Source organism: Heterodontus francisci, chromosome 15 (assembly GCF_036365525.1).
Source record: "Heterodontus francisci isolate sHetFra1 chromosome 15, sHetFra1.hap1, whole genome shotgun sequence".
Lineage (NCBI taxonomy): Eukaryota > Metazoa > Chordata > Chondrichthyes > Heterodontiformes > Heterodontidae > Heterodontus > Heterodontus francisci.
This window is the reverse complement of record NC_090385.1, coordinates 78,667,010-78,687,517: the sequence shown is the minus strand read 5'-3', so window position 1 is coordinate 78,687,517 and position 20,508 is coordinate 78,667,010. Positions and strand designations below refer to the sequence as shown.

Genomic DNA, 20,508 nt, shown 5'->3' with positions numbered 1-20,508 from the left:
AGGTGCATATCTACTAGCCATCCTCTGAAAAAGTACCATTTATGTAAAGAACAAATTAGGAAGCCACTTAAGTTCTGGCTGAGTGCTTTCTGGATTTGCCTGGAAGTGAGTCTAAAATGAGAACCCTTGTTTTGAATTAGACATACAACACCTTTTATTGAGAAATGCATCCCTGTATAGGTCAACAATGCATCATGACATTGCAGTAGGATTGGTTCTGTAATTTTAAAGTTGGAATAATTAAGTGTCGCTGTGCTATAGTATCTGTCCCGTGATGTTGGAAACCATTCTAGACTGGTTGCAATGAAAGCCTCCTCTCTTGAATGGTAGACGGAGCAGATGCAAAATGATTCAGTACCATCTCCTAAGTATAAGCCCAGGGTACAGAACAGCAATTTGATTCAGCAAGTGTCGGAATTAGATCCAACGGTGCCTTCCTGGTGATGTAATACAAATTACTTGAGGTTGACTTAGGATGCAGAAAGTGAAAAGAAATGGATCTCCCACTCACCTTAACTTTTTGCACAACATTCCCAATTTTACAAAAAGACACTGGAAGCCACAGTCAAGGCCACGGACTGCAGCTCGTACATTCCTCCAATGTAAATTGAACAGGGACTTTCTTTCCTGCCCCCAATATATCGCTTTGGAAACTGACAATTACTAATTTGAGTAGTGCCTCGATTTTAAAATTATCATCCTTATTTTCAAATCTCTCCATGGCCTCGCCCCTCCCTCCATCCGTAACTTCACCATCCCTAAAACCCTCATGTCTGTGCTTCCCCCAGTTCTGGTCTCTTGAGCATACTAATTTTAATCACTTTGCCATTGGTGATCGTGCTTTCAGCTGCCTAGGCCTAAGCTCTGTAATTTGCTCCCTCACCTTCTCCACCTCTGTTTGTGTGCGTGTCTCTATCCCTTTAGGACACTCCTTTTAAAACTCTTTCATCTGCCCTAATATCTCCATATGTGGCTTGGTGGCGAATTTTATTTGACACTCCTGGGATGTTTCAGTACGTTAAAGGTGCTATAATAGTGCGAGTTGTTGTTGAACCAGTGGGTATGACTTTTTTTTTAAAGAATCAATTCATGGTGTTATTGCTGGCAAGGCTGGCCTTTATTGCCCATCTCTTGTTGCTTTTGAGGAGGTAGTGGTGGTGCGCAGCTGCAGTTTCTATGTTGAAGGTACTTCCATAATGCTGTTAGGGAGTTCCAGGATTTTGACCCAGTGGCGATGAAGGGAGGATGATCTATATCCAAGTGAGGATGGTGTGAGACTTGGAGGTGTTCCCATACCCCTGCTGCTTTTGTTGTTCTGGGTGATGGAGGTTGCGGGTTTGTAAGGTACTGCCAAATAAGTCTTGGCGAATTGTTGCAGCATGTAAAACAAACAGTTAATCTATTCTCTCTTTAAAACATTGCTTCGAACTCAGCTTTACTGAGTATGATCAGGAAGCTGCCTCTGTCTCCCAGACACTTCTTGCTGCCTGACTGATGCTTTTCAATCCCTCTATTTTCCCTTTTGGAATACAAATTTTCTCCTTGTGCTTAGAGACTCTTTTTGGAAAGAGAATACATTAATCCAACAGTAAACAGTGCTCAGATAAGAGAGACAGGACCATCAATAAGCAAAGTACTGCAGAAAAATCGAAACTTTAACACAATCGAGAAAAGGCAACTGGAAGTAGGTTTTCACCTTTTTATAAGCAGCTTGTCTCAGTGTGTACTAAGTACGTAGAGCTCTTATTATATAGCAAGGACTGAACATATACTGTGTACAAAATCCACATCTCCCCACAAATAGCTTATTCCCAGCGATATAGCACTGCATGGAAAATCCAGCTTGCCATGTTCTTTAAGTATAAAGAAATAATTTTGAAATCCAGGATAGATCAGAATGGCAATCGTAAAACAAGGCAGTGAATTAGATTTGAATTTTATAGCAATGAACTCCTGACTAAAAAAAGTCAAGTAAATAAAAGGCATTTAATTTCGCCTCCACTATTTTATATATTTTTTTTTTGCTTATGCTAAAGCTTCATATCTAACATCATTGGGAACTGGTAATAGCTCTTTGTAAATGCATTTAATATGCAGGTATACTTTCAAAATCACTGGAGATAGTGGCTGCCCAACTTGGGGTCGTGATAGCAATACAACTGAGGCTGAGGAAGCACAAAAAACAGCTAATCAATCATTGAATCCTACAGCACAGAAGAATGTTATTCATCCCATCATGCCTGTGCTAGCTCTTTGAACGAGCTATCCAATTAATATTCTCTTCTAGTCAGAGTACCTATATATAGATTATACTTGCTCATTTTTTTTTAAACTTTCTAAACCTACCATTCTGTAACTCAAACTGAAAGAACCACAACTAAAAGCAAGATTTCAGATAAAGAGATTAAAGATTTTTAAAATGTCAACAAAGCATGTTGTGAGAGCACTTAATATGACAAGTGTTAAAAACAATCACTCTGGGAACAGTTTTTCTTGTTGAAAATGAAACCAAGATTACTTCATCCTGCCTAACATTAATCCTCCAGCCAACACCACGGAAACACATTTATCTGGTCATTTATCTCATTTTCTGTATGTCAATTGGCTGCTGTGTTTGCTTCCAACTGTGACTACACTTCAAAAAATAATGAATTGACTGCAAAACACTTTGCAACAACCTGTCGGTGAAAAGAGCTCTTTTAAGTTAAAGTTTTTTTTTCTTTAAAATGAGGACACCTATATAGCAGAGTAAGCATGAAGTGACCTAATCCACTGCATTAGAAATTGTAATGATCAGGCCATTGCGCTTTGGCTATTCTACACAATAGGATTGAACGGAAACTACTCTGGTCCATTGGAATGCTAAGCAATAGGAGCGAGTGCCATGGTATTGGGAGGACCACCAATGTATAGATAATTTCACACAATGTCTTGGGTGTCCAGGGCACAATTCCAAAATTTGCAGATGACACAAAACTTAGTAGTATTTTGAACAGTGTGTATTGTGAACAGTGAGAAGATGTGAAGGCATTGGCGATGGTGCAGAAAAGACTTAGGAGGATTATTCCAGGAATGAGGGACTTCCGTGATGTGGATAGATTAGCAAAGCTGGGACTCTTCTGCTTGGAGAAGAGAAGGTTGAGAGGAGATTTGATCGAGGTGCTCAAAATCATGACTGGGGCTGGGCAAAGTAGATAGGGAGAAACTGTTCTCGTTGGTCGGCGGGTCGAGGGCACTGATTTTAAAGTGATTGGCAAAAAGTCCAGAGGTGTCATGAGGAAAAAAATTTTTATGCAGCGAGTTGTGAAGATATGGAATGCACTACCTGAGACTGTGCTGGAGGCAGATTGAATTGTGGCTTTCCAAAAAGGAATTGGAAAAATTATCTGAAAAGACTTGCGGGGTTATGAGAAAAGACCTGGGAGTGGGACTGAGTTGTTCTTGCAGAGAAGTGCACGATGAATTGAATGGCCTCCTTCTGTGCTGTAACTATTCTCTGATCCTAAGGTCACATTATACGCTGAAAATCAGCCATCCCGCAAGATTCAGACCTACTATATTCACACATACTGTACCCCAATAAGTTTCATCCTGCAAAAACAAAATAAAACCAGCCTGACGAGAAAAAACTCAACAGAAACAAAGCCTAACTCTTCAGTGTCACTCTCTTCCTAAGGTTACTGTTAACTTTTATCACTGACTGGTAACCCTGCTAAGCAAAGTGGGGATCAGTTGCAGTGAAAACAGGCTTTACAATCCAATGCAGCAAAACCTTTAATGCACTGTGCCTAGATTTAAATGTGCTGTTCCTGCTGTGAATTTACTAACCTGTGAGCACTGAGACAATCCTTGAATCCCTTGCAACATTTCTACAACTGCTGTTTTTGTCACTTCATTACTTTGCTTGCTTTCATCATAACTGCTTTGACACGCTTGTGTTTTATTTTAGCTTTCCATTGCTTATTTTCAGTAACCTTGTACAGACTCATGAATCTGGCTGGCAGATTGGCTGTGGCAGTAATAAAGGGGCTGCACTGTGCTTGGCAGCACAGTTCATTCCTCTTGCTGTATGAGCACATTGAATTCTTCCATCAGAGAACTGGCCGCCTGTGTCCATTTTCCCACCTGCTGAGTTGATGATTTTGTTAAGGGAAGGGGTTTTTGGCCATTGCAAATTCAAGTGGAGCTGCTGTGGTTCCCTGTAACACAGGAGGGAAAATCCGAGGGCTGTCAACATGCACCTTGTATACGGTGTGCAGAGTGTTAGTGGCAGAGCTACAGCAGCACATGAGGAACTAGTGTATAGGTGCAGAAAATCATTTTTTTGTTTTGGAAAAATAAATCAAATTGAGCCAGAACCTACACCCTGTTCATATTCCAGAACTATCTCTGGATACAGATTTGCTTTTGGAAGCAGTCCTCTAGTGTAATTATTTCAGTACATAATCTAGGCCAACACTCCAGTGCAGTACTGAGGGAATGCTGCACTGTTGGAAGTGCTGTCTTTCAGAGGAGATGTCCTCAGGGGGACGAGAAAGATCCCATACCTCTATTGGAAGACAACCAAGGGTGATCTGGCCAATATTTATTCCTTAAGCCAAAAGACTTGCAGGTTGATAGGTAAATTGACCATTATAAATTGTCACTAGTATAGGTAGGTGGTAGGGAAATATAGGGACAGGTGGGGATGTGGTAGGAATATGGAATTAGTGTAGGATTAGTATAAATGGGTGGTTGATGGTCGGCACAGACTCGGTGGGCCGAAGGGCCTGTTTCAGTGCTGTATCTCTAATCTAATCTAATCTAATATCACTAAAACAGATTATCTGGTCTTTATCATTTTGCTGTTTTTGGGAGCTCGCTGTGTAGAGATTGTTTGCCAAATACTTCAAAAAGTACCTCATTAGCTGTAAAGGGCTTTGGGACATTGTAAGGCTGTGAAAGGCACTGTATAACTGCAAATTTTTCTTTCTTTCTTTAAGACAGGGTGGTGTGAATATCTTTAGGGAAACTTAAATGCTTAATGGCAATGGATGTTGGGCCACCACCATCATACCACGATGGGCTGAGCTCTCTGTGCCTCCTCCCCCTCCACAGCTTTCCCTTCATAACTTCTCTCTCTCAATTCTGAGATGGCTGTTCAGTTCTACAGCAATCTCTTTGATGGTAACTCCATGCATTTCCATGGAGGATTTCCTGATTGACTCCCGTAACTGTGGAGGAAGTTCTGCGGAAACCCCAGAGGAACGCTAGGTAACCTCTGGGCCAGCTGTTCAACCCTGAGCTGACGTCAAGCCATGGCCAGGACTGCATTTTCCATCTCCACTCATATTTTTTTTTCCCCTCTCAATCCCACTTTTATTCAGATTTTCATGCCCTCCAGAATGATTACTCCAGTGCTTTTCTTGTTGGCCTCCTGAGTCACACAACTTGACCAAAATTCAGCTGCCTTGAATCCTATCCTGCACTAAGCCCCATCTATTACCCTCTCCTTACAAACCTTCATTTGCTCCCTGTCCTCCAAGCATCATATTCAAAATCCTTGTCCTAATCTATAATCTTGTGCCTCCCTATACAATCTCTTCCAGCTCTACATGTCAACATCACTTCTGACTCTTGGTCATATACTCTTGGAATCTTGCAGCACAGAAAAGGCCATTTGGCCCATCATGGCTGTTCTGGCTATTTAAAAGAGCTAATAAAAAATTAGTCCCACTTCCCTGCTCTTTCCCCATAGCCCTGCCAATATTTCCTTTCCAAGTAAATAACAATTTGTAGGTCACTATTGAATATTCTTCCACCACCCTTTCAGGAAGTGCATTCCTGATTATAAATTTGCGTGCCAAAAATTACTCCTTCGCTATGCTCTAGAATCAGGATTTTATCCAGGTGATGGGGGGTCCCAATGTCAGGCAAGAGTGATGCTGAGACCCTTGCATCATCCCTTCTGTTGGAGGCCCGGCGAATCAAGTGCCAATTGGGCACTTAACTGGACAGCAGCGGGCCTTCCACGGGATCAAGGACCCCGGTGACGGAAGTGGGTGGAAATATTCCTCGAGAAAGCCATCCTTCCTACATCGGAGCCACAGCTTTAGAGCTCACATCTTAAACCAATCAGATTTTGAATGAGCAAAAAGGGGCATTCTGAATGAGATAACCAAGTATAAAATTGCAAGTGAATTCATTTAAAACAATTATTTAAAAGTATATACAACCTGGTTGCCCTAGGTGCCAATAACTTTCCTATTGTTTTCTAATACTGTGGTGATGATGTCATACATCGCCATCCTTCCAACTGGACTTTGTCATGAGATAACATACTCAATAATATATCTCAATAAATGCTCCATGAGATAATAAATCCAGAGCCCACAGGGTTGGACACATGTTCAGCGGTCCAAAGATTAGCCTTTTATTTGTGGTTAAATGCATCTGAATGACAGAAGCACAACAACCATACAAATCAACAGCGTTCAAGAAATGATTTTATATAGAGAGAAGTTCCAATGCCAAGTACCAGCACTAGAAAGTTTGCCAATGAGAATAGGAGAGCTCTCGCCAACAACAGTAGGCTGGCATTGCATCACTGACAGTTTCTTTCCTTCACAGATGTAGTTTCAATAGCACTCACACATACTCCAATCTTAAATGGGTATGAAATCCACATCACCCTTCCCCCTACCCCACCCTGCAGCTAAAGGAGGTTTGAAGGTGACACTGGGACCAGGATGTTACACATTTCACATGTTTTCCAAGAAGTTGTTTGATTTGGCATTTTTCCACTGTCTATTTTCACAACAAATATCAGGACTACAGTGCAATTGTGGCAAAGTATGGGAATCTGTTCACACAGGTGGAGAAGAGCTAAACAATAAATTAAAGCTGCAGCATTTCTATAACTTCTTTCATGACCTCAAAGTCCCAAAGTGTTTCAGAATCGATGAATTCATTTTGAAGTGTAGTCACTTGCATTGAGGGAAAGATATATTCGTCCATCATACTGTTGGCCTATAAAGCGCAGGTATCAATTTTCTGGCCCTACTTACAGCAGACACTCATGCATCAGACAGTGTACAGATACCCTGTCTCTATTTTCTGTTTGACTTTACACAAAAATCTGGAATGTGGTACAGATGCAGCGAGGAAACCAGCAAGCACTGCAGACTGCTGCTCTGGCTCAGAAGATGTCCCAGAAGAACTTTCCCAGAGTGTCGCCAATAGTCAAAGCACAGATTTACACAGACTTTGGGCTCAATGTGACCTCCTGTAACTTTCAAGTACCAGCTTGATGGCTTCAAACCTTGTAGTTAAGGGGTTATTGAACTAAAAAGATTTGAGTGATGCCAGATATAGGAGAATTCTTTGCTTTAAAAAAATGCTCAAATCATGAGAGAATTTACCCTCAGATATTTTATAATTTCTAAATAGGCTGTTAACTAATTACAACATGTTGCACCAAGCAAATGGGGACAATAAATGTTTTTTGTTTCCTTCTTGTGGGCTTAACATGTCAGTCACTGAAGCCCCTCACAGTTTGGGGTTAAATTACTTTGGTACTTCTGCAATCAATAAGTGGGACCGTGATAGTCAACTAACTGGACATCAGTTTTTTTTTTTGTAATTTATTCTTAGGACAGGGGCACAGCTGGCAAGGCCAGCATCTATTGCCCATCCCCATGATGCAACCAAGTGGCTTGCTAGACTAAGTTAACCATATAGGGTGGGACTGGAGTCATATACAGGCCAGACTGAGTAAGGACAGCCGATTTTCTTCTCTATAAAAAGGACATCAGTGAACCAGTTGCAGTTTTTACAACAATCCAGCAGATTCACGGTCACGTTTATTGACGCCAGCTTTTTATCTCCAGAGATAGTTAACTTAAAAAAACAATTCTCAAACTCCTATCATGGAATTTGAACTCATACTCCGTTATTAATTCAGGCCTTTTGATTACCGGTGCAGTGACACAGCCATGACAGACCACTGCCGTGACTCACTTGACATTTCTCAAGAGCTAATGATAACAAATGATTCCAGTACGCCTTTTCCATTCTCCAAATTTCTCTTCTCTACTGAAGACCCTCACGTGGTTCCAGAGATACTGGCTACTCCCCTATTACACATGAAGCCACTGGTGTGAAGTGACCCAAAATGGAAGGCTGTTCAATGCACAGAGGACAACACTGCTGTGTCCAACCCTGTCACAATCTCTCATCCACACACAGTTCCAGTTCACACTGGATAAAAGTTAAGATTGAACACCAGCTGATTTACCTATTCTCTCTGTCTCCCAGTCAGGAGAGACCAGGGCTGGAATTCCACTGTCATGCTGGCTTCGATCAACAAGCTGTACACAGTATGGACCAATGTTCCTTCACTCTGTGTGGCCTGATTGTTGCATTGCACTGTCCCTTTAAGATTGCTATGTGGCCACACATACACACATCTTAGAGAGACCACTTCTCCTGAGTGTCCTGTTTGTCCCCTGCATGGTAAGTTCTGGACTGCTGCGCAGCTTAAAGGAAACATCAGTTGTACCAATAAAAATAGTTCCTCCTTATTTGCTCTGTCAAAATCCATTAATTACCCTAACACCTCAATTAAATCTCCTCTCGTACTTCTCTGCTCTATGGAGAAAATTCCAGTTTCTCCAATCTCCCTGTGTAACTCAAGCCCCTCATCATTGCTATCATTCTAGTAAATCTTCTCTGCATCCTCTCGAAAAAAAATTTGATCTTTCTCACACCTTTGTATAACTCAATCACTGACAACCATTCTAGGGTTTCACAGAACATTTTCTGTTCAGTTGTAAAACATCACAATGCCCTTGTATCCTCCCTGCCCCTACTCCCTCCCTCCCCCCAGCCACAGTAGCCCACACATTCAGAAGCAAGAAAAACTGTAGTTACAGAGCACCTGCATAGTATGTAAATGGCCAGTTCAGTGGGGAATGGGGTGATGAGAACAGTAAAGCAATTTAAGATACCAGCACTTGTTAAACACAAGTGCTTTGCAGAGTCTATAGCTCAACACTAGGCAGAATGTCTCATCGCCAGAACTTTCAAACTAGCATCAAGATGTAGCTTGGCTGGTAATGAGAAGGGCCGTCCCGGTCAGATCCTTCCTGCATGCCCAGAGTCTCACTACCCCACACTGCCCTCGAGCTGGCTGTGGTGGGGGAAGACACTGTCGTCCACCTCCTTCTGGAATGCGCCTTTGCAAAGCAGGTGTGGAAAGAGATGCAGAGGTTCGTCTTTAGCAGCTCTGTAACACAGGGCTCTGTGCTCTACGGGCTGTTCCCAGGGATGCACAACGAGATAAAAATCAACTGCTGCTGCAGGACCATCAACTCGGTGAAAGACATTCTTTGGTCTGGCTGAAACTTAGGTCTTCCATTGCAAAGAGTGGTCCACGACCGAGTGTGACAGACTGGCACATTCCAAGGTCCAGGACTAAGTGCTGAAGGACGCACTAAAGCTTGGGGCAGCTGCCACAAAGGCTTGATGGGGAAAGGCCACCGTGTAAGGTCCTCCTGCCATAGTATACAGAGGGGCGAGAACATGTATAAACTACCCCCACCCTCCAACGCTACACAAGTATGTGGGGGTACGGGAGCAGAATGGCTGAAAACATGGTTAAAGGGATAGATGTAGAGAAAGCTCTGAAAGAATAGAGGCAGCAAGGGGACTGACAGGTGTTAGGGATAGATACTCAGAGTGTGAGCAGTTTGACAGTTCAGTAGAGACATGGTGGATATGTTATGCTCTCCCCTATGGCGGGTTTGGGGAGAGAATATATTTGGGTGGGATGGTGGCAGGGACGACCCCGATACCTTCTTGCCTTCACCAAAATTAAGGCCAGGGTGGGACAGCCTTCCTGTCCCGCTGCCAATTGAGGCCCTTAACTGGGCAATTAATGCTCAATTAAGGGCCTCATCCCACCAACACAATTAGCTGAGTGGCGGGCGGGTCTGACACTGCATGGCAGGAGAAACCGAGTGGGCTGCTTGCTGGCTCCAGGGGTCGGGGGGAGGGTGGGAGATGTCCCTTGTTAAAAGGTACAGTGCCTGAACGAGTGACCTGGCATCAGGAGGGGGAGGGGGGGGGCAGGCCGCTGAGAGCCACCCCCCCCTGCCCTTATACACCCCTCCCCCGTGACGCCCCTCCAGCCCTGACCTACCTCTGGCCTGGGTCCAGCGCTGCTCCTGGGCCTAGGGTACGTGCTCCACCAGCAGCTGCCACCTTCTCCGCAGTGTCACTGATCAGTTAAAGTCACTATGTGGTGAAAAATCCACTGAACCCTTTTTTTAAATGGCCTGTGTTACTTAGAGCTATGGGGAATGTGGAAGAAAATACTGAGAGGCTGATCCTTTACAGTGTTGTGTAAGAATTCTATTAGGAAAAAAATGCAGACTTGACATTCCTTCTCTGTCCCTCTTCCTCCCCCATCCCAACCTTAGTTTACATTACAAGTAGCTGATTTATAATCTATTCTTGGGTTAATCCCTCATAGTGTGGTATAATTTCCATCCAGTCTCCCACCCGACATTGCATACTGTAGTCTCCTTCCTGCTCTCCCATTCTACACTATGCGCTGTGGTCCCCTGTTACACACTGCATCATGTGCTCTCCTATCCTACGCTGCTTTATTGATTGTGTTCTCGAGTCTTGATGTTCAGAAGGCCAGGGCTGCACTAGGGTTGTTTTTTAAATGGTCTGGAATTCCCAGAAATCCAATGATCAAGCAAAAACATTCTAAGCCAACTTGCTGCCCAGTTGGGATTTTCAGAGGCGCTGAGTATCAGTGCTAGTTTAAAAAAAAAACCTGCTGGCCTAGATTGAGATTGACAGGGTGGAAATTATATCAGTAATTTTCTGTGGGAAGAAGGAGTGATGTTTTTATCAATATTGCAGTCAACTTTAAATATGGGCTACGATGCTATTAGGTCCTGGGCATCAGATGGTGGGAGAGGGGGAGGTAATCCTCCAACTAAGGAGATCCTACTCAGGAGGCAGGCTGCTGGTGTGCATTTCCATGGTGACAGCTGCTCTCGATCACCTCACTCAAATGTGCACTTCTCTTGGCTGAACTGAGGAAGGGAGTGTTGTTTGCGAATGGGCCATTTGATTGTGCCCATGTCACAGCCAAGCTGATCCTGCCCTCGGTGCCCATGTGTGCACCCTTTCTGGGTGTGGTGGTAAGAGAAAGTCAATGGAACTAGTGTGGACCATGTTGAATCTCTGCCACTGCTTTGTTGAGATCGATTTAATTCAGCAGAAACCAGGGACCAAACCTAGGAGGTTTTATCTGTATGATACAATTGCCAGTGCCAGGGGTAAAGACATCTCCTTGGAATGGAAGGGGAAGGATCCAGCTGTCATGGTCCATGTAGTTACCAACAACACAGGTAGACTAAGAAAGAGGTCTGCTAAAGGAGTATGAGTGACTTAGGGGTTAAGTTTAAAAAGTAGAACCACAAAGGTAATAATCTCTGGATTACTGTGAGCCACAAGCAAATTGGCAGAGTGTTGAACATGTGCCTCAAAGATTGGTTTGGGAGAAATGGGTTTTGATTCATGGGGCACTGGCACCAGTACTGGGGCAAAAGGGAGTTGTACTGTTGGGACGGGCTTCACTTGAATCACGCTGGGATCAGTGTCCTGGCGAATTGTATAACTCAGGCTGTTGAGGGGGTTTTAAATTGAATAGTTGGGTGGGGGGAGAGGGTTCATGCGAGGGGAGATTTCGAAAGTTAATGAGGAAGGCAGTAATCCAGGATAGCGATACAGGTAATAACCAGAGTGTGATGGGAAGGTATAAATGTGCATCAGCAAATAGGGTTCGACTAGGGAAAACTGGTTAAAAAGACAGAATTAAAGGCTCATTATCTGAATGCATGCATCATTCGTAACAAGCTGGATGAATTGATAGCACAAATATAAATAAATGGCCTACTCCTCCTATTTCTTCTTATGGACTGAACATGGGCGGCTTTTGCCGTATGATTCAATACCTTGCATTTAGCCAAAATAAGTCATGTGGAGGAGGACACCAAACCTTGGTTTGTACCATGAATAAGCAGACTACTTCCCCTTCGCCTTCCCTGTGTACTGGGGGAAAGATTGTCCTTTTTTATTTACAGGCTCGGGGAGAATCTTTTGCTTTTGTGGTGTGCAGACATTTATCACTTTATGAAGATAAAATTGAGGTGCCAGATGTAATAGGTTAGAGATGTCCATTCTTCTATTTTTGTGGCCAACATTTGCGGAGTCTCGAGAGCCACAGACGGGGTTTAAATCCACATTCCCTCTAATTTGAAGATACCTCAAATTGTTGATCTAAGATTGCAGTTCTGATTTATGATTTATCCACCAGCACTGAAAGCTGTTTTTTGCAAATCTCTAGGCCCATAAAATGCGAGCAGGATGAACAGTACAATAAGCAATATTACAAGTGCTGAGCAGCATGGGTTTGGACAGCTAGATTACCAGGGACATAGCTCCAGGGCTACAGGAAGAGCACCTCTGTTGCAGGTCACCAATGATTGCATCATTTTGTCCTCTCTATACATGCAAATGATGTCAGGCAAAAATTGTTGCCATAGTCATAATCAACAACCACAATAATTTACATAGCACCTTTTAACATAATAAGAAGTCCCAAAGTGCTTCAGAGGAGTATTTTTTTTTAAATTGAAACCTAGCCACATAAGATATTCAGTCAGATGACTAAAAATTTTGTTGAAGGGGTAAATTTTAAGGAGTGTCTTCAAGGAGGAAAGCAAGGTGGAGAGGTTTAGGGAGGAAATTCCAAAACTTAGGGCCCGGGCAGTGAAGGCACAGCCACCAATGGGGATACTGAAGATGCCAGAATTTGATGAGTGCAGATATCTCGAAGGGTTGTGGGGCTGGATGAGATTAAAAACAAAGGTGAGAATTTTACAATCAAGACCTTGCTTAACCTGGAGCTACAGTTGGTCAGTGAGCACAGGAGCGATGGGCGAACAGGACTTGGTGCGAGTAAAGACATGGGCAGCAGAGTTTTTAATGATCTCTAGTTTACAGAGGGTGGAGTTTCGGAGGCTGGCCAGGAGTGTGTTGGGATAGTCAAGTCTATGTGTAACATGGGCATTTTTTAGGGTTTCAGCAGCAGATGAGCTGTGAAGCAGGAGTGGAGTTGGGTGATGTTACAGAGGTGGAAATAGGTGGTCTTAGTGATGGCACAGATATGTGATCGGAACCTCATCCCCGGGCCAAATATGACTCCAGGGCTGTCAACAGTCTGGCTCAGCCTCAGACAGTTGCCAGCGAGAGGGATGGAGTTGTTGGCTAGGGAATGGAGTTTGTGATGGGCTCTGAAGGCAATGGCTTCCATCTTCCCAATATTTATTTATTTATTTTTGTTTATTTATTGATACAACACTGACCCAGGCCCTTCGGCCCACCGAGTCTGTGCCGACCAAGAACCACCCATTTATACTAACCCGCCAGTAATCCCATATTCCCTACCACCTACCTACACTAGGGGCAATTTACAATGGCCAATTTACCTATCACCTGCAAGTCTTTGGCGGTGGGAGGAAACCGGAGCACCCGGAGAAAACCCACGCGGTCACAGGGAGAACTTGCAAACTCCGCACAGGCAGTACCCAGAATTGAACCCGGGTCCCTTTAGAGACAGTTGAAGAGTTGAGAGAGGTGATGGTGGGGTAGAGCTGGATGTCGCTAGTGTATACGTAGAAACTAACGTGTTTTGAGATGATGTTGCCGAAGGGCAGAATGTAGTTGAGAAACAGAAGGAGGCCAAGGATCGATCCATGGGGGATAACGGGTAACTTTGCGGGAATGGGAAGAGAAGCCTTTTAAGTGATCCACTGGCCAGGACTGGATAGGTAAGGGAATCAGGTGAGAGCAGGTGCTGTCAACAGTGTCAAAGGACGAGGAGGGAAAGTTTACCTTTGTCACAGTCGCATAGGTTGTCATTTGTGATTTTGCCAAGAGCTGTTTCGTTACTGTGGCGGGGCGGAAACCTGATTGGAGAGATTCAAACATGGAGTTCTGGAAAGGATGGGCATGGATTTGGGAGGCAAGAACATATTCAAGGACTTTGGAGAGGAAAGTGAGTTTGGAGATGGGGTGGTAGTTTGCAAGGGTGAATGTTTTGTTTTATTCTCAGCATGATTGGATAGATAAGAATGAAACCAGGCGAGTAAATAGTTTTATTCCAGTGTCTTGAGCTGTACCGAGCTTGTGTCTCATTTGTGTTTATTGTAAAATGAACATTTTTTTCCTCCTATTTGTGTTCCCGTTTTATGTTTGCTAAATGTTCGGGTGTGACGCTGTAAATTGTGGTCTTCTAAAAACTTGGTAGCACTGTAAATGACTTATTTGTTTACTGTTGCAAGGGCCTGTTTTGGTTATGCTTCCCCCACTTTTTTTTAAACAGATGTTTGTGGATGAACAGTTGTATGACTATTTTCAAATAAAAGTGGGGCAGAGGGGACTGTAAATTCTGGGAATATACAATAGTTCGGTCAGTCATGGGTAAAGAGGTGTAAGGGTTTACACCAAAAATATTAATCTGCCTGAGCCTGCTGTGCTTTTCCAGTATTTTCTCTCCCAATTTTAGACAACAGTTTCTATGCTCTTTTTAGTCATAGATTTCTTTATGTATTTTTTTTCAAGAGGTTGTTGCTCTTTTTGTTTTGTTCTCTGCCCCATTTTTTTCTCCCCCTCCTGCTTGTAGCAGCAGAGCCCTTGATTGTGAAGGAAGAGCCTGAGTGACCTTTTCCCAGGGCTGCTCCTAAATTGGCCACTAGGAGGCATGTGAGAGCAATTGATGCCCGCTGTTTCTCAGCAGATTCTATTTTTCTTGCTACCATCCCTTTGCGAGAAGCCTGTCCTCTGCTTGCTGATTGCAGCTTGTCAGCATGAGGAAATTAAACTTGCAGCTTGCCACTCTACGTTACCATGAGTTGATGCCCAATTTCTCTGTAATGCATTGGCGCTCCTGAGACTGCCCTCAATGCAGCCCAGCCTCTACCAGTCATGGATGAGCTGGACATACAGCCAACCAAATCGGAACTCAGTGATGCCATTGATTCCCTAGCCAGCGGAAAAGCCCCTGGGAAGGACAGCATTACCCCTGAAATAATCAAGAGTGCCAAGCCTGCTATACTCTCAGCACTACATGAACTGCTATGCCTGTGCTGGGACGAGGGAGCAGTACCCCAGGACATGCGCGATGCCAACATCATCACCCTCTATAAAAACAAAGGTGACCGCGGTGACTGCAACAACTACCGTGGAATCTCCCTGCTCAGCATAGTGGGGAAAGTCTTTGCTCGAGTCGCTCTGAACAGGCTCCAGAAGCTGGCCGAGCGCGTCTACCCTGAGGCACAGTGTGGCTTTCGTGCAGAGAGATCGACTATTGACATGCTGTTCTCCCTTCGTCAGATACAGGAGAAATGCCGTGAACAACAGATGCCCCTCTACATTGCTTTCATTGATCTCACCAAAGCCTTTGACCTCGTCAGCAGACGTGGTCTCTTCAGACTACTAGAAAAGATCGGATGTCCACCAAAGCTACTAAGTATCATCACCTCATTCCATGACAATATGAAAGGCACAATTCAACATGGTGGCTCCTCATCAGAGCCCTTTCCTATCCTGAGTGGTGTGAAACAGGGCTGTGTTCTCGCACCCACACTTTTTGGGATTTTCTTCTCCCTGCTGCTTTCACATGCGTTCAAATCCTCTGAAGAAGGAATTTTCCTCCACACAAGATCAGGGGGCAGGTTGTTCAACCTTGCCCGTCTAAGAGCCAAGTCCAAAGTACGGAAAGTCCTCATCAGAGAACTCCTCTTTGCTGACGATGCTGCTTTAACATCTCACACTGAAGAATGCCTGCAGAGTCTCATCGACAGGTTTGCGTCTGCCTGCAATGAATTTGGCCTAACCATCAGCCTCAAGAAAACGAACATCATGGGGCAGGATGTCAGAAATGCTCCATCCATCAATATTGGCGACCACGCTCTGGAAGTGGTTCAAGAGTTCACCTACCTAGGCTCAACTATCACCAGTAACCTGTCTCTAGATGCAGAAATCAACAAGCGCATGGGTAAGGCTTCCACTGCTATGTTCAGACTGGCCAAGAGAGTGTGGGAAAATGGCGCACTGACACGGAACACAAAAGTCCGAGTGTATCAGGCCTGTGTCCTCAGTACCTTGCTCTACGGCAGCGAGGCCTGGACAACGTATGCCAGCCAAGAGCGACGTCTCAATTCATTCCATCTTCGCTGCCTTCGGAGAATACTTGGCATCAGGTGGCAGGACTATATCTCCAACACAGAAGTCCTTGAAGCGGCCAACATCCCCAGCTTATACACACTACTGAGTCAGCGGCGCTTGAGATGGCTTGGCCATGTGAGCCGCATGGAAGATGGCAGGATCCCCAAAGACACATTGTACAGCGAGCTCGCCACTGGTATCAGACCCACCGGCCGTCCATGTCTCCGTTATAAAGACGTCTGCAAACGCGACATGAAATCGTGTGACATTGATCACAAGTCGTGGGAGTCAGTTGCCAGCATTCGCCAGAGCTGGCGGGCAGCCATAAAGACAGGGCTAAATTGTGGCGAGTCGAAGAGACTTAGTAGTTGGCAGGAAAAAAGACAGAGGCGCAAGGGGAGAGCCAACTGTGCAACAGCCCCAACAAACAAATTTCTCTGCAGCACCTGTGGAAGAGCCTGTCACTCCAGAATTGGCCTTTATAGCCACTCCAGGCGCTGCTTCACAAACCACTGACCACCTCCAGGCGCGTATCCATTGTCTCTCGAGATCTTTTGGGCCTCCTTATCTCGAGAGACAATGGATACGCGCCTGGAGGTGGTCAGTGGTTTGTGAAGCAGCGCCTGGAGTGGCTATAAAGGCCAATTCTCGAGATAAGGAGGCCCAAAAGAAAGAAAAAGCATTGGCGCTCCAATGAAAGAATGCTATCAACTGAGCTATGGCTGACACCCTGGATTGATCAGTTTTGTCGACCTTTCTGAAGTTCATATGTTTTTGTCTGAAAGTGACATACAAAACCTACATTTCAAAACTTGCCTTGCAGAATGGCAATTAACAGTGGTAGTTGCTAACCGGCTCCTGGCGACTGAGGCAGCTGCATCTGAGCTGACATTTCGAGCAGGCTGCCCAGAAACTTTCCAAAATGGCAGCTGTGCTCCTTTAACCCAAGGAGTGGGTGCACTAACAGAATTTCTTTCTTTTTGTTTGAAGTAATGTACCATAAACATAGGTGAGTTATTGGAAATTGATGTTTCAGAAAAAAATAAATGACGGACTATGTCCTCGCCACCGAGGCATGGACCTGCTGATTTGTGTATTTTCCCTAGGGGCCCATCTGTGCTGGGGTGGTGGGGAGCCCAACAGGCAAAGGAATGATTTGTGAAATGTTAACATCATTGTGTCTTGTTCCTGATCTTGTTTTTTTTAAAAAGCAGGTTGTTTGCCTAATTGATTTGGAGAGACTGAGAGATTAATCCTGTGATAATCATCGACTGACGGATATTTCCATTTCAAGGAGAATAGGTGAGAAGACACACTGATAATGACTGTTTCCAATTGAAAACACTCCTAGTGAGCAGTTCCCTGCTGGCTGAATGTGTCTGTAGGTGGTGAATGATATGGGTCAGGACGGATTCAGATTTGATCAGTGATAAGTTAGTAAATCTTAACTGTGAGATGGCTCAGTTTCTCCCCTCATGCTAACAGCTTGCATATAGCACCTGAGTAAAACATTCACAGGCATTTCGCAAAATTTGACACCAAATCACATAGGGGTGATACTCCAGACAGGTGACCAAAAAGCTTGGCCAAAGAGGTGGGGTTTTAAGGAGGCGACTGAGAGGTGGAGAGGCAGAGAAGTTTAGGGAGGGAATTTGAGTCTGTTTGGGGCCTAATTGGCTGAAGGCACAACCACCAGTGATGGAGCGAAGGGAGTGGGGGATGCACAAGCGGCCAGGGCTGGAGGAGCACAGACTTCCCAGAGAATTGTCGGGCTGGAGGAGATAAGAGAACCAGGCCAGTTCTCAATCAGCGACATGGAAGTATGTGTGTGTGAACACTGAGTGTAAACAGCATCAGCTTGACTGTGATGCCTCTGTGCTCCCTCCATGGGTGAATAGCTCATCAACAGTCACTGTCTCAGCTGCCATGTATGAATGGCCATTCTGTCAAGGTGTTGGAGGCTGCTGACATCTGTGGACCTGTACCCGAATATGAGTCGCTATTTAAGAAGGAGGAGCTAGGAGAGGACAGTGGTGGGGGGAGGGAGGTTGGTATGATTAAGACATTGACCCAAACATTTCACTTTAGCCCATGTAAATTGCTCAAGACCTTTTAACTAAGTCGGAGAGAAAACAGTTTTTCAGCGAATAATGTTCAGTTGTGTTTGATTACAGCTGAAATCAACTTTTACCTTCTCCTTGCTGTGAATCTTTCCATAGTTGAGACATGCAGGAACAGAGAAACATTTTCCAAAATGTTGATAAGGGGCAAATATTTAAACGTTGCGGCATTTGCTTGTGTTTGTTTTTCAGTGCTAGGAATGTGAATATTTTACTGGGAGAACAGTCTGCCCTGTTTTAAGAGTTCAAGGAATAATGTAAAGGAATTCTGCTTGTAACCAAACATGCGTGCACTAACTCGCACTGTGTAGAGACAACGAATTCTTGATGTGCAACTGCAGCCAAAGAACATTACAAAGGTCCAGACTGCCCCCAGCCACTGCGCCCCCACTTCACAGTTGGAACTGGAAGAGGCCGTGCCTTTGTGAGCAGTCAGCCGAAACATAAGCAAGTCTTCCTTTCCTCTTCACCTACGTTTTCATTGAGGGATAGGTGCTACTTTTAAACGGGCTTTGTTACAGTCTTGAGAATTTTCCAGGCAGGCTCGAACCAGCTCCTGGAACAACCATAGCTGCCACTCCAGTGAGGAAAACCTAAGCAGTTTTCTCATGCTTAACTTTGAAGGGGACTTTGCCGGTAACCTGGTAAAAGTTAACAACTACATTATCATGTTTGAGAGCAGAGGTGCGCATATAGTTATTCCTTTCTTGTCTTGGCATCAACATCTTGCTGGGTTATGCGCTCCTGGTTGCCCTCTGGTACCTTGTGATGTATGAGCCTTGGCTGTACATGTTTGCAAGCTATTCAACACTAGGAATGTCACAGCCAGGTCTGATCCTTGCCTTACTCGACATTCATGTATGTGCACTTTCAGCTTGGATTGCTGGAAAGTGATTGAGAGTAATAGCCCAGGCCAATCTCTGTCTCCCCCATAACCAAAAAAGTTTAGACCTATTGTAATGCGTCAGCCACTGCCCCAGTTTAGGTCAACTAATGTAGCAGAGAGCAGGGATGGAACATGATCCTGTCTTGGTCTGTATATTTCTGCTACTTGGTCTATAAACTCCGCTTCAAGCAAGGGCATCAGGAGAAGCCCTACAAATTTGCCATTTCTAGTGTTGTAGCAAAAGCTACTTGGACTAATTCCACTAACTAGGCTCCTGCTCTTTGTATCTCAGTTTAAATGTGTCCCAATTGATATGCTAGCCGCTTGAGTTTTCAGAGCTTGCTGTTTTGGGCTCACCCTAAGGACGCTTGCCCTCATCCCCACCTACCTAACTTCAACATAATGTTGACCGCACTCTTTAAACCTGATTGACAGTAGAACAGAGTGGGAAACTGCAGGTAAGAATACCAACCTTGGGATAATTTGGTACTGTGCGTCATTGTGTGGGTGTAAGAGGTTTCCCCAGAATCTGGTCATTACATGGTGCGTTATAATCTGTGGCATTTTTAGTTCCTGAAATGAAGATGGTTTGAGTGCCTTTTTAATTTTTTTTTAGATTAAGATGTTGGCAAATATTTTCAAATTGAAAGAAAGAAGGTATTGAAAGAACTTGCATTTATATAGCGCCTTTCATGATCTCTGGATGCATTATAGTCAATGAAATATCATTTGAAGTGCAGTCACTGTTGCAGTATAGGGAAATGCAGCAGCCAACATGTGCACAGAAAGCTCCCGCAAGTAGCAATGTGATAACAATCGGATAATCTTTTAGTGATGTCTGTTTTGAGATAAATATTAGGCAGGACACTGTGGAAAACTTCCTTTCTCTTCAAAATAGTGCCATGGGATCATTTACGTCCATCTGAGCGGGCAGATCCAAAAGATGGCATTTTCACCATTGCAGCACTCCCTCAGCACTGGAGTGTCAGCCTAGATCAGATGCTCAGGTCCTTAAAGTGGGACTTGACCCCGCGACCTTCTGACTTGGAGGCAAGAGTGTTATCACTGAGTCATGGCTGATTGCCCAATATTTTCATTTTGCTTCAAATGCAATAATGCAAATCACAGTGTCATTATTTATTGTCTTATTTATGAGTGACCTCATTGTGATGAAAATTCTGGTCTCAACTACTTCTCAGACATGCAGACAGT

General features: G+C 44.3%; 1 protein-coding gene across 3 annotated transcripts in view; it reads left to right on the top strand.

Annotated features, from left to right (window-relative positions):
- elf1 (E74-like ETS transcription factor 1) overlaps nucleotides 1–20,508 on the top strand; it is a 280,446-nt gene that overhangs the window by 13,116 nt on the left and 246,822 nt on the right. For all 3 annotated transcript variants that reach the window (XM_068047711.1, XM_068047709.1, XM_068047704.1), the window contains exon 2: nucleotides 17,505–17,592. The gene's annotated coding sequence lies outside the window, so the exon portion shown is untranslated. The remainder of the gene's footprint in view (nucleotides 1–17,504; nucleotides 17,593–20,508) is intronic.